The following is a 13,098-nucleotide window of genomic DNA, read 5'->3' as shown; positions in this document are numbered from 1 at the left end:
TGCAGGACTCTCGGAGGGCTCAGCCTGGGAAGACCTGAGGTTGGCAGCCCACTAAGTTGGGACTGAGAAAAGAAAAGGGAAATTCTATCTTTTCTGGTGCTTTTCCCCTCTTGGCTTCTCCACTAAAAATCAATAACGTGGTCGATAGTTGGTTTTGAGTTGTTCACTACATGCAGGAGTTTTTCTGATGTAAACCTTTGGTGTCTGGGCTTCAGACATTATAATGTGTCAGGGAAGGTTTGAGAGCTGTCACAGCCCTCCTGGGTTACATTTTATTCCCATGACAACCTTTGTAATTCGAGAAGAGAAGAATAAATCAATTTTTATACCATTTAGTTGTTAGGGAAATTTTTTTCCCCTACGAATTGATTGCTCTTTTAAAAATTTACCGTGTTTATGTATTTTTCTTTGAAATAGAAACAGCAAATAAAAAATAAGATCTTTTCATTAAAGAATGTCTTAAAGTGAAAAGCAGAACAGCTCAAGTCTTGCTCTAAGTTGTTAGGACCCGGTTGTATCCTGTTCAGAATTCTCACATTCCTTTTGCATGACTTGGAATGACACTTTTAATTTTAGTTGTGTCCATTTGGGAAAACCTGGTGTCTTTTCTTAGTAATACCCTAGAATGGCAATATCAGGGAGGATAAAGCGGCGCGACATCAGCCATAATGCTTGTGTGGTTTTAATGTACATTTTGGTTTCTTTGAAACTATATGGTGGCTTTTATGGATATTGAATTATTAAGGTTAATGAATAGTCATTATAACTGATGTCTATTAAAAAGTTTTTATTTTCATTTGATTCTTTTCTATTAAATCTCTTGCTACCTGGGTTTGCAAATCATTTTCTCTTCTAAAAATATTTGTATTTGGGCAACCCCTTTGGGTCCCCTCCCACTATGGGAGCTTTTCTGTACTCTCAATAAATCCTGCTTTCTGAAAAAAAAAAATTATATTTGCTTTCGTATTTTTTCTTTTTTCCTAATAATTATTCTTCTCCAACATCGTAACTCTTATAAGAATTATGCTTGAAAAGCTGTAAGGTAACTTCTAGCATTTTCCGTGGATATAAGATGACAGAATTGTGTTTGTAAGATAACTTCAAGTTTCAGAAGATAGATTTCTAAGTGAAATAGAAATGTTTTTGTAAAATTGTATTGCAACTGCGTCTTACAGAGGAGCAAATGATTTCCTTTAAAACACCCAATACATTCATTTGAAATACCTGTCAAATATTTGAACAATAATATTTAAGAAGGAACACTAGAATTAGACCTCTTATCATTAGATAGTGTTAGATATCAATCATGCTGTATTAATGGAAAGGAATTGGTACAATCTCATTAAAAAAACAGGCAAACTTTGGGCTTTCCTCTCTAGTGAAAATATATCATTCATGTCTTCCATTACTGTGCTATAATTATGGAAAGTGAAGCAGAACGGGATCGATAGAGCAATTTATCAATGTGTTCCAAACTATTCTAGCACGGTTTACGTCATACTACCTCAGATACTGTCATTCAATACAGAGACAGCTAATAGTATAAAGACTTTAGACTGATCCATTTCAGTATAATGTCTTCCTATATCTTGCTCTACGATGGAACATGGTTTAATTAATTGTTTCACTCTGGTATTAAGTGCAGTAATCTATTTCCTCAATTGAATTTCAATTGAAATTTTAAAATTCAGTTTTCAAGTGTAAAAAGCGCTATAACTGTAGATATTGTGATGTGTGCATGACTTTAGCCTTTTTCAGTACTATTATGAGTTCTATCACAATTGGGACTAGAATACAAGCCAGATATTCATCATGGTGCAAGAAGCATTAAAATTTAATTAATATTGGTAAGGGACATTATTTAATGACCCCAAATTTTTGTCTTAATATCACAAGATTCAAAATTCTTTAGGCTTTATTATCATATTTATGATTTAAATAGGATAGTATATTTGGGGTTTTTTTTCATAAAGCCATGTACAATATGGCCACCACAAACGTCCCCCCATACTGATAGGGTGCTAAATATTCATAACATTGAAGATACTAAATTGCACATTAAAGTGCTATTTATTTCAGTATGATAAAAGAAATTTTCAAATGACTGGATTATCATTTTCCTTTTTCATATGATATAACATTATCTCCCAGTGTTATTTTGGTTAATTCAACTTTCTACAAAACTATCTGGATCTGGTAATGATGCCACAGTCATACCAATGCAGAATTATTTGTAGTTTAGATTTGTAGCCTGAGAGGTATTTTCAAGGACAGAACTTATTTTTTATTGAGTTAAAAACATTGAAACTTAAGGAGAAAGAGTGAGGTTGAAGATAACCTTGTCAGAAAACATCTATAACACTTGGTCTTGGAAAAATATCAGCATCTACAAGTTTTGCCTTTTTGTTTTCTGTTAAATCTATTCCCTAAGATTACATTTTTGTTTCTTGGTAATTTCCTCACCTAAGAAGAGTTTTGTCCTATGTGACTCCTTAAGAGAGTTTCCATGAGCTCCTAAAATGTGGAGTGGGACACAGTTTAAAGGTTTGTTATCGTTTTCTAGGATTATACCTGATGGAATGTGATGAAAGCACCTCTCCCTTCTACTTTTTATATCTCAAATTTGAACATGCTTAGGAATGTTTTGATGTCAATTATGGCTATGTTTTTGACCACTTCTTTCTTTTTTTATACCTTCCACTTTCCTACTCACCAGTGTTCCTCTGGTATTTTTTTTTAAGAGCTTGTCTGCTAAAGGGTTAAGGACTCAGATTTTAAGCTGCTTTCGTGTGATGTATTTAAGTTAAGGAAACTGGGGTGTCATTACCTCGGTGAAGATGTTGTAAATTGTTTTGTTGGCAAGGTTCAGTGGGGGTTATTTTACCTGATATCACATTGTATTGTTTAATGTGGACTATTTTTAACTAGCATTCTATTTAAACAGTGTCAGCGAATTCTGAGAGCTTGCCAAGCAAATTCTCAAAATGGTTGCCAAGCTGTAAGATGGCTGCCAAGGTCTGAGCACACTGCACAGGTTCAAAATGGTGACCAACTTCTCAGAATTGGTTGGTCAGAAACCTCCACTGCCAGTCCCCCTTCCCCCACACAGCCACCACCCAAAAAGGAAGGGGGGAAAAAGCAAACCCGAAGATGCAAGACTTGGCACCAACTCCTTGGCACGAGTGGCTATAGTGTCATCCAGAGATTCAAGTAGTCACTGCATCCTACTTGTTTCGCATGCTTGGCAGAAGACTATTCAGGGGAATACACGAGGTGAAAAACCACTGTAAAATAACATGGCCATTTCTCTACCTTGTCTAATATGTACCAAATAAGTCTTGAAAAAGAGGAGGAAAAAAGACCTGACAAGGCAATACTTTCAGAGAGCTTTCTAAATTATATCGAAGAGTGTTCACTGAGGCTTCGGGCTGTGCCTTTTTGTACTGCTTGCCTAAAGTGGCACAAACTTTATATACAACAGGTTTAAGATTTATTTTAGTTTTGCATTTGTTTACTTAAGTTTATAGCAATTGCTTTCTGGCAGTTGTGGTACTTAGCAGATTGAAATAAAATCATAAGGGTGAATTAAAACATACTGCTGTTAGTGCTGATTAGAATTTTAGCTTAGTGTAAATACCGGATGCAGGGTCCAACTTTTCAGACACTTGGCATGAGCTCAATAGGGATCTCCAGGCTATACAGGAGACAGTGTGTGTATGCTTGGATGCTTTTAACATTCTTGGATAGGTGGAGCATACTACTTCTGCTGGCATGTTGGTTCATTGTGCTGGCTGCATAATGTGCTTGGATTCCAAGGTGGATAGAAGATGCTGAGGAAATGATAATAACTTAAAAAAACAAAACCTGGAAAAAAATTTTTCCTTGAACCCTATGCAGTTTTTACTGTGTCATTTGGTTGTTAAAAAAAATGAATCCTAAACTAAGTTGAAAAACTGTAGGGTCTGTGATATTTTGAGGAGTGACCTCATAGCAAATGTATTTCTATAACTTGTTGAAATTTTTCTCTGTGACACATTAAGAAATGTACGTATGAATTAATTTCTCCAGGCAGTTTGTTCCATCAGTGAATTCCTTCAGTAGTTCTTCTGTTTAATATCAGCTATGGACTTGGTTTTACATTCTGGTTGAGATCTTAACTTCTCAAGATAGTTGATAAGTAAAGAAGCGTTTTATTTAATGTTTAAGTAGCTGTTCCAAAGAACTGGTTGTCATGCAGGTGGTGGTGTTTTGTTTTGTTTTTTCATGTCAATCAGTAGTGGAATCAGCTGGTGATTATACTTGATTAAGATCATTTATATAGTTTGAGCTTTTGGAAATCTGTGGTGTAGGATTTGTTCAGTCGTGGTGCCCATAGGTCCTAGGTACATTTTGTGTATACTCTGTCATAAGAGGTAGCCTAGAAATGTGACTTTTCAGTCTTTTTTTTTTTTTAACTGATTTTCTCTTGCTGTTTCGTCAACAATGTTTGTAGCCATCTAAGCTTCTTGTGTGTTCATTTCCAGTGTTTTCTCTCCTAGTAAGCAATTGTCACCCGCAGTCCAGTCATTCAATAGGTGAAACCAAATGTTATTGACAAAGCTAAAATCTGAACTCTGTATCCTTTAGTGTGAAATATCAATGCTCATTAAGATGCTTCAGTTCTGGAAATTTCAACATCAAGCCATGAAAGCATTTAGAGGTTAGCTGGGGAAATGTATATGATATGTAAGTTGCATCACAGATCTCTTCATACATATTTACACAGTATGTTTGTAATGTTCTATATTGCAAATGAAAAATCATTTCATTAAAAGTTTTCCTTGACTGGGCACGGTGGCTCAAGCCTGTAATTCCAGCACTTTGGGAGACCGAGGTGAATAGATTGCTTGAGCCTGCAGGTTTGAGACCAGCCCGGGCAACTTGGCAAGACCTTGTCTCTACAATAAATCAAAAATTAGCTGGGTGTAGTAGCGTGCACCTGTAGTTCCAGCTACTTGAAAGGCTGAGGTGGCAGGATCGCCAGAGCCCAGCAGGTTGAGACTGCAGTGGCAGTGAGTGTGCCACTGCACTCCAGCCTAGGCAAAGGAGTGAGACTCCAACTCAAAAAAAAAAAAATGGGTTTTTTTTTTTTGCTGATTCTTATATATCTTACGGTAAATTAGTAATAGGGAACTTGAATAAAGCTTTCTTTTAAAATTAAAAATCGAGAGTCCACACCTCATTACAGAAGTTATAGTATATTTTTAAACTTCAGTAGTTTAATTAGCACAGATTATTACCTGTCAGTATTTTTTTTTTCTATTACATATTCATTGATGGTTTGTTTAGGTGAGTAATATTGTTGTAGCAAAGGTAAAAATTAAATACTTTTAAAAATGTAATTTTTACTTATTCGGAACAGATTATTTCCATTGTTATGTAAGCAAGTAGAATTTTTCAAATTGCCTGGAGTGTGACAAAATTCTAGATGTTATAGCATGAAACTTGCCAATCAGGCACTGTTTAGATAGGTAGAATAAGGCATACTTTTGCAAGTTCCTAAGAACTCATCAGCATTCTTGCTTATATGAAAAATGTGGTAAATTTTAGTATTTTAAGAGAAATTTTATTCATTTTGCTGTTATAGACATAGTCCATGTTTTAGATTAGTGAATTGCAGTCTTCAAGAAAATTTTCTGTTAGTCCTTCGAAAGTATTTTACTTTAAAGGAGTTGTTTGTGTTTTAAATTTATGTGGTGGTGTATTTAGCATTTTATCCTTTTCTACATAGCATACATATATAATTAGTGCATGGGGTGTGTGTGTGTGCTTGTGTCTACCCAAGTATGTATAGAAATATAAGATTTACTTTCTATATAGTAGCTTTCTGCATAGGGCAACCCAAACAGCTGTTATTCCTTTTTATAGCTTCTTTAATCTATGTGCCAACAAGTCAGTTTACAAAATCTGTTTTGTTGATGACTGCTGTGATAATAATTGTGGTGTTTTGTGGCTTGGCAAAAGGCTGGGGTCTCCTCTGAGGACTCTTGCCAAAGGCTTTGAAGGGGTTGAGGTGGATTCACTGCCAAAATGAGTCACCACTCTCTATTTTATTTAGTGTCCTTCTGCCAAGGCCTGAGACACTTTCTGTTTTCATTCTTTTGTAGGCTTTCCTCCCCACATTGTGGTTTTCTTCACAGCCAGAGGCCTGGGTCTGCCAGGATAGGTGAGAGAGGCTGTGTGTGGGAAAGCTGAAGGCCTAGGGGGTTAGCTGTTGTAGACCTTGAACGAGTATGTGGGCTTAATTATATAGTTATGAATTATAAACAAAGTGATGGACGCACGTAATCCACTACACTATAGTCACCTAGATTTGGGTCAGAAACTCTCAGAAGAGTAGGCATTATTTACTTTTGAGTAGCATTCAAATAATGTGACAGTGTGTTAGTGATTTTCATAATTGATTGTTTAAAAACCCCAGATTATTCATGAGTTCTGGCTATAAGCCCAAATCTTGAATTTTTCCTCAAACAAAAGAGTCCCATCCCCCTTCTTTTAAGTGCCATAATATTTTGCTTCACATAAATGCATTTTCTCCATGCACCTAACAGACTTCAAGAATTTATCCTAAAATCTTATTTCTACCTGTCTAAATTTAGACTGTCAACTATTAGTAGACTGAGAAATAGGAACTGCCAGTCTATTATCTGAGCTATATTAGAGATATGAACACTTTTTCCTCATCAATCACTTTCAACAGATTGAAATAAATTGAACTAAATGTTGTCTTGCTAGAGCCTTCCAACTCAAATACACATTATGTATAGAAAGATGCCTGGGATAAATTTCAGTCTTCAAAATGTAAGCAAAAATGACATTTTATACTTTAATAAAAGGAGAACATAGCTGGATCTTTGCTGACTTTGAACCCAGAAATTTAGCTGGCTTTTTCTTAAGTGAAAGTTGTGACACCATTCTAAAATCTAATAAACTATGTATGCTGAATTAAATTGAGGGGTATAATTTTTGTTTTGTAAGTATCCATTCATTGTGTTTGCTCTTTAAACATGGTATACATAGTAAAACTTCATTATAACATCCCCTGAAAACATTTCCATAAATATAAAGTAAATTTTTTAAAGTTCAAAGTCCTAACTGTAGGCATGAAAATATTGTCCATATATTATGGTCCAAGCTTTTGTTCTTCAGGGGAAAGTTGCCATAAAATAGCTTTGTTTAATATTTGTTTACAAAATAAATGCTGTTAATAATTGATTATTATTCCTCATAAATATTTTCAGCTAGAAAATGTATAATTACATAGGTGAAGAGTCTGAGATAATATTAGGATAAATACTGATTTGATCATATCCTACAAAGATCAATGGTTAGCATTCAATAAGTTATTATATGTGAAAGCTCTTTATGAGCTGTGAAATATTATATAAATATCAAGAGTTTTTATTTCTTTAAGTTTGTATTTCTTTATTTTTTAAACTTTGGGTTATCAAATTCTCCTCTACATGTAGCTACTTCATAGTTTTCATTTAAAATAGCAAAAATAAGAAAATAGAGACAGTTACTAAAAACTTGTAGTTGCTCTGTGATATAAATTCACTTGAAATTTACATGCATCGAGTTCACGGCCAGAGTCCAAGACCAAAATTCTTTTGGATGATCTATAAACCACTCAATCCCTGGTTAATGCTAAAACAGTGTGAAAAGTTTCAGGTGACATTCACTATGAGCGTCATCTGAACCCCATAAATTGAGTGAAATCCTATAAACCCTGTATGAACCCCAAATAATCAAAATAACCAAATCTGGTATATGTAATTTAAAACCACTATTTTCTAGTGGCTGCTTTCTGTGTCCACAATTTGGACACAAACTTTGCATATGGAAGTGAACATTTTTATTTTGGAAGGTATGACTCATAAGCCACTTAGTATTTAAATATAGCTATCCTGTTGTGAAGATCTAATAATAATGCTGTTTAAAAAGAGGAACTGGAGCCTCTTTACAAGTATTCATATTTTCAGGATCTCTCAGAAATTCAGCAAGGTGCAAATATAGTTGTGGTAATGACTGTTGTTTTAGTAGCACCATTAATAGTAGATATCATCATCAATGTTATTTTGAAAGGGTAATATTATCGTGGATTTATACTGAACCATTGTGTCAAATACCTAACACAAGACTCTTGATTCATCATTTGTCATGACAATGAGAATTGACAGAATTTAGGTATTATGGCTCTCTCTAGGCAAAAAGAAACAGAATCACTGATCATTCAAGTCACTTGACTTTCAAGCTAGATGTGTGACTTCAGATACAGGTATATTACTCTTTTAGAGGCATCAGTGTCCTCTTCTGAAAAATGATTAGACTAAAACATCTTCAATCTCCTAAAAAAAAAATCTGGAAGCAATTGTCTTTGTGTCCTGGTGCATAATATCCCCTATGAAGGTAGAATACCTTCACATGGAGGTCATATTATCACTAGCCTAGCTTCTCTTATTAATTAGCATTATCAGAAGTATAATCATTGTTACCATGCACCAAGTGCTTACTCTTGGACTTTGTGTGCTGGGCTCTTTACACAAATTGGCTCACTGGTTCATCTCATTCGTTCAGGTAGTCTTCATGTAATTCTTCACTAGTAGCCTTCATATCTAGTATATCAGTGATTTTGTTAAGTTGACTAAGCATTTTGTAGGACTATTTTTACAGGCCAGTGTCTTGGATGCTCAAGCATCCTGAAATCATTCCCTTTGTCTATAAACGTTGACAGTTAACCACAATTAGGTCTTTCTGACTCTGAACCACTTTCCTTTTTTGATTATTTGCCTCCTAATAGATATGTTTTGTAAGAATTAAGTAATCTGCATGCTTTGTTCATCCATCCAGTCATCTGCTATGTACATGGCTTTTGGGCACCGGGAAGAACTAGATGAGTAAGAAATGCTCCTTGTCTTTGGAGCTTACGACTCCTTAAGTTACAACTCCACTATGAAAAGGATGTCAAGATACACCTTAAGTTCCTCACCTAAATGACACTGATAAACACTTCCAGATGGACAAGATGTTGAGTAGACATTGGGTGAAGTGTGCATGTCACAGGCTTTCATATTTTATTCCCAGATATGGGGTGATCCTCGGAAGAGCCGGGCCTTTAGGAGTTTTGTGTTTAGTCTAGTTCTAGGTGCAGTGAGCAGTCACAACATGCATAGCACCGCACTAGGCTCTGCCTGTTGCAGGGTCAGCTCATTAAAGCTACTTTCTGGGTCCTTGCTAATGTCATGCAGGCCCTGTGACAGGTGTTACAGCTGCCTGCCTGGCACAGTTCATCGGGGCATGCTGTAATTGCTCTTGATGCCACCCTTAATCGGTGGGGGAGGAAAGCAGCTCTGAGGGAGAGGGGAGGTGAGAGGGAAGCCCTCAGGCCCTGGCCGACATCTGGCTCCCACTGTTGTTTCACTGGAGTGTCTGTTTGATGCCTACAAATATTGGGCCTTTGAGTTGAGTTTGCTGCCACCATTGGATTCCTTGCAGTCATCATTCTTTCACAGCTGGGCAATGGTTTTAGCTTGGAAAGGGGTATTCGTCTCAGGGCCAGAAGCAGGCTACTGGCAGCATGATCCTGAGAACTTTCTGATGTTTATTAAATAAGAGAATAAGTATGCTCATGACTTCTTTATGAAGGGTTTCCTGGCTTTAAACTTTTTTGTGTGTGTGAGAATGTTATCTTTCATCATTATTTCTAAACCCTTAAAGGTCTAAATTTCCTCCTCAAGAGTTTCAAATATTTCTTGTATGTATATAGGGTCTGAGGAAATTCTGAAAAATCTTATTGAGCCAGGTTTTACCAAGTCCTCTGTGTCAACCACTGAACTAGTGCAGGGAAGAAATAAAGGCCTGACCTCAACCAGCTCTCCCTCCAGCTGAAGAGACACACCTCTGCACAATCAACCATGACGTTAGGTAGATGGATTCGGGAGGGAAAATGAGGTAACAGTGTAACACTGGGAATCTGATTATGATCTATGCGTGTTTAACACAAGATGGTGCTTTTAACTAAAAACTCTGGGTGAGATGGATTTTGGAAAACTTCATGCACAAAAACATCTTGATGTACAAAGCAGACAGCTCGCTAATATTAAATCACAGCCCCAAGAGGGAGGGGTGCAGGCTGTCTGGAATCCCCAGGCTTGAATTGGCCCACAGAACTAAATGAAAAGTAACGCCTTTCCTTTATGATGTGTTGTCTCTCCAAGAGTGACCTCTTCCTAAGGCTCTGTGTCCTTTTGGTTGGAGCAGAACTGTTGTCTATTGTTAAGTAGCACGGAAGAGTGCTAAGACAATCCATGAAGGGCTTTAAATGTTTATTTAAACCCCATCAAGATGTTTCTTTGTGGAAGATGCCCACACTGCAGTTCTAACTTCAGTACCAACTTAAACAAGAAACTTTAGGCAGGCTCAATAAATATTCAATGACTGTTTCTGGGGTATACTATAAGACACGTTTAAAGCACTTAATTACAAACATATTAGTAACTTAAAATTTGCCAATTAAATCCCCTCCCTCAATTCCTCATACCTCTCTGCACACCCACCTCTGAATTATCATGAAGCAACAGCAGTAAAGCTCTAATCTGACCTTAATGATTTTACGAATGTGAAGGTAGCATCTCACAGTCCCTGAAGTGGCATATTATTGGAAGAGCTGGCATCCAATTTTGTTTTAATTGATTCTCACTCTTAAGTATGAAACCAATCTGTGTATATCTCCTTTTAATTATTTATCTGTGTTGTGTGAGAAAAGCAGGTAATTATTTGGTGATCCATTCAAAACTCTTAAAGGGAAGGCATCCATCTTTTATATGACATATATCCTGAAAGACATAAAACAATACATTTTTACTTTACAATTTCATTAGCACCATTTGTAGTGTAAACTATTTAAAAACACAGTTCATAAAAAATGCTTACTAAATATTTATTGATTGCAAAAATGGCCGTAAGAGTTAAATTTATAGAATTAAGTGAGGAAAAACTTTAGAACGTAAGAACACAATAAACTAATGCTTTTATAAACCAAAAAGCTTGCTAACCAAATGTTGCAGTTACTACAAACAATGAAACAGTCCTACCACAGGCAAATTAATCAAGCCAACACATTTATTAGGTGTCTTCTGTATGCTTAACATGGGTATTTGTTATTGGATGAAGGAAGTGCAACTTGGAGAGGTGGAAGAAATGGATCAAAATGAATGCCATTCATTGCCATGTTCCTGCTGACAGTATGAGTACACAAGATACACTAGTGAAATAGTGAATTCAAGGAAGGTTGGAATCATCATGGGTGGATACTTACTGGAAGAGGCAGAAAAACACATGCAGTTCCTCTTCTAGGAAAAATATATGTAAATTATGCTTAGTTAGCATAAGCACACAGAAAGTATATGGAAGTTTTAAGTCTATTTTCCATAAGGTTTTTTTTTTTTTCCCCTCCATAGTGTTTGAAAGATGCTGGGTGCAAGGTATGGTTCCTTATCCTAGTCCTCTGTACTGAAAATGATCATTTTAATTGGATTGCTTTTTTGGAAACAAGACAAAGAGTGCATTGCTAAAAGCTTCTGGAGTCCATTTACAATATTTGTAATAATATAAGTGCTAGAAATGTGCTTTCATTTATATTCAAAGGCAATAATGCCTTCTGCAAGCAAGGGTTCGCTATAAGACTTTTATAATGTCTGTTTAAATGCAAGCAGACAAAATTATTTTTAACTTCAGATTAGAAGACCTCTCTCCTTTGCAACTTTTTGGCCACTCTTTTTATTTCAGCTTCCCAAGAGCAATCTAAACGTTGACTTTGTTTTGCTAAAAAGGGAATGTTTATTTCTACAAGTACCATGTCAGTTCCATATGATCTGGATGGTGTGTGTGTGTGATGAATATAATCTCTGTACGACTGGCTGCATTTTTCATTTTCAATTAAGATGACCAGACAAAAATTTAAATAGTAAGAAAATCATGGGCCAGTTTAGTGCCTGTTTAAATATACACTGGGATATTGAAATGTTCTGCAGGGCATTATGAGTGATGCCCTGAAGCCAAGTTGAAGATTTTGCTCTCATAGCATGTAATTGAAAAAGATACCATAAGAATATTTGTAAAAATCTTACCTTGAACTTTTTTTCTTAGAAGGAATTATGTTTAATATTAAGGATCTTACTATAGAATAAATATCCTTGTGTTTGGCATAGAAAAACTTCATTGAAAATCAGTGGATTTGGTTCCTCTGACTCTAACTTCAACTAACTTTCCTTCTGCATAGTCCATAAACGGCAGACAACACTTTTTTGCTGCTTTTCCCATGTACGAGAAATCCATACACACAGAGAAAAGATGGAGAGCTTTCATTCCCCTTATTTTCACTTTTGTTCCACCCCTCTGTGCTTGTTCTTTGTTTAAATTAACTTTTGTGGTATGTCTTTCACACATCATCGCTCCCTGCTTCAAAGGCTTCTTTTAATAACTTAGCCCTGGCTCACTTTTCTTCTGCATGTGAAATTGATTTAACTAAAGTGTGTGTCTATGTTTGTGTGTGTGCATGTGCGCATAGGCCTACATGCACACGTATCTGTACAAAAATTTCACCGGAAAGGAAAGTCTGTGATCTCTTTATACACACATGTACACACACACTCAGAACTGGTTGAAGGGGGAAGATCTAAGTTAATGTGTTTTTGAGTTCCAGCTTTTTCTCTTAGTGCTGTCTCAGTTTCTTTAACCTAAAACGAGGATAGTAATATTTACTTTGCCAAAGTTGCCAGGAAAGTTACACATGTGTAAATCACTTAGGTCACAGAACTGGCCATTGTTATTATATCTAGGCAGTAAATGCTGGCTGTTACTATCATCATCATCATTGTCATATGTGTGTACACAGTTATGTAGTACATCTGTTTTGAAGCCGATAAGTAAACTGATAAAAAGCAGAAGGTTGATATTATGTCTTTTGTTGCTGAAAGATTGCTCTTAAGTACAATCACATGGAAAGTAATAGTTATATTAACCTGAAAATCATAAAATAGAAAAAGTCATGACTGTTAT

General features: G+C 35.8%; 1 protein-coding gene and 1 long non-coding RNA gene across 4 annotated transcripts in view; one reads left to right on the top strand and one right to left on the bottom strand.

Moving 5' to 3' along the window:
* The window catches only part of NFIA (nuclear factor I A), a 375,784-nt gene that overhangs the window by 154,686 nt on the left and 208,000 nt on the right, over positions 1 to 13,098 (top strand). The gene's annotated exons all lie outside the window — the stretch shown is intronic.
* On the bottom strand, positions 10,709 to 12,776 carry LOC110596231. The gene is made up of 4 exons (XR_002482341.1): positions 12,698 to 12,776; positions 12,305 to 12,308; positions 11,357 to 11,387; positions 10,709 to 10,874 (listed from the first exon to the last, which is right to left on the bottom strand). It is a non-coding gene; the product is annotated as an uncharacterized LOC110596231 (long non-coding RNA).

Source organism: Carlito syrichta, unplaced genomic scaffold (assembly GCF_000164805.1).
Source record: "Carlito syrichta isolate Samal-C Ts95f unplaced genomic scaffold, Tarsius_syrichta-2.0.1 Scaffold307669, whole genome shotgun sequence".
Lineage (NCBI taxonomy): Eukaryota > Metazoa > Chordata > Mammalia > Primates > Tarsiidae > Carlito > Carlito syrichta.
Note: the sequence above shows the minus strand (reverse complement) of the source record. Positions and strands in the feature narration are given on the sequence as shown.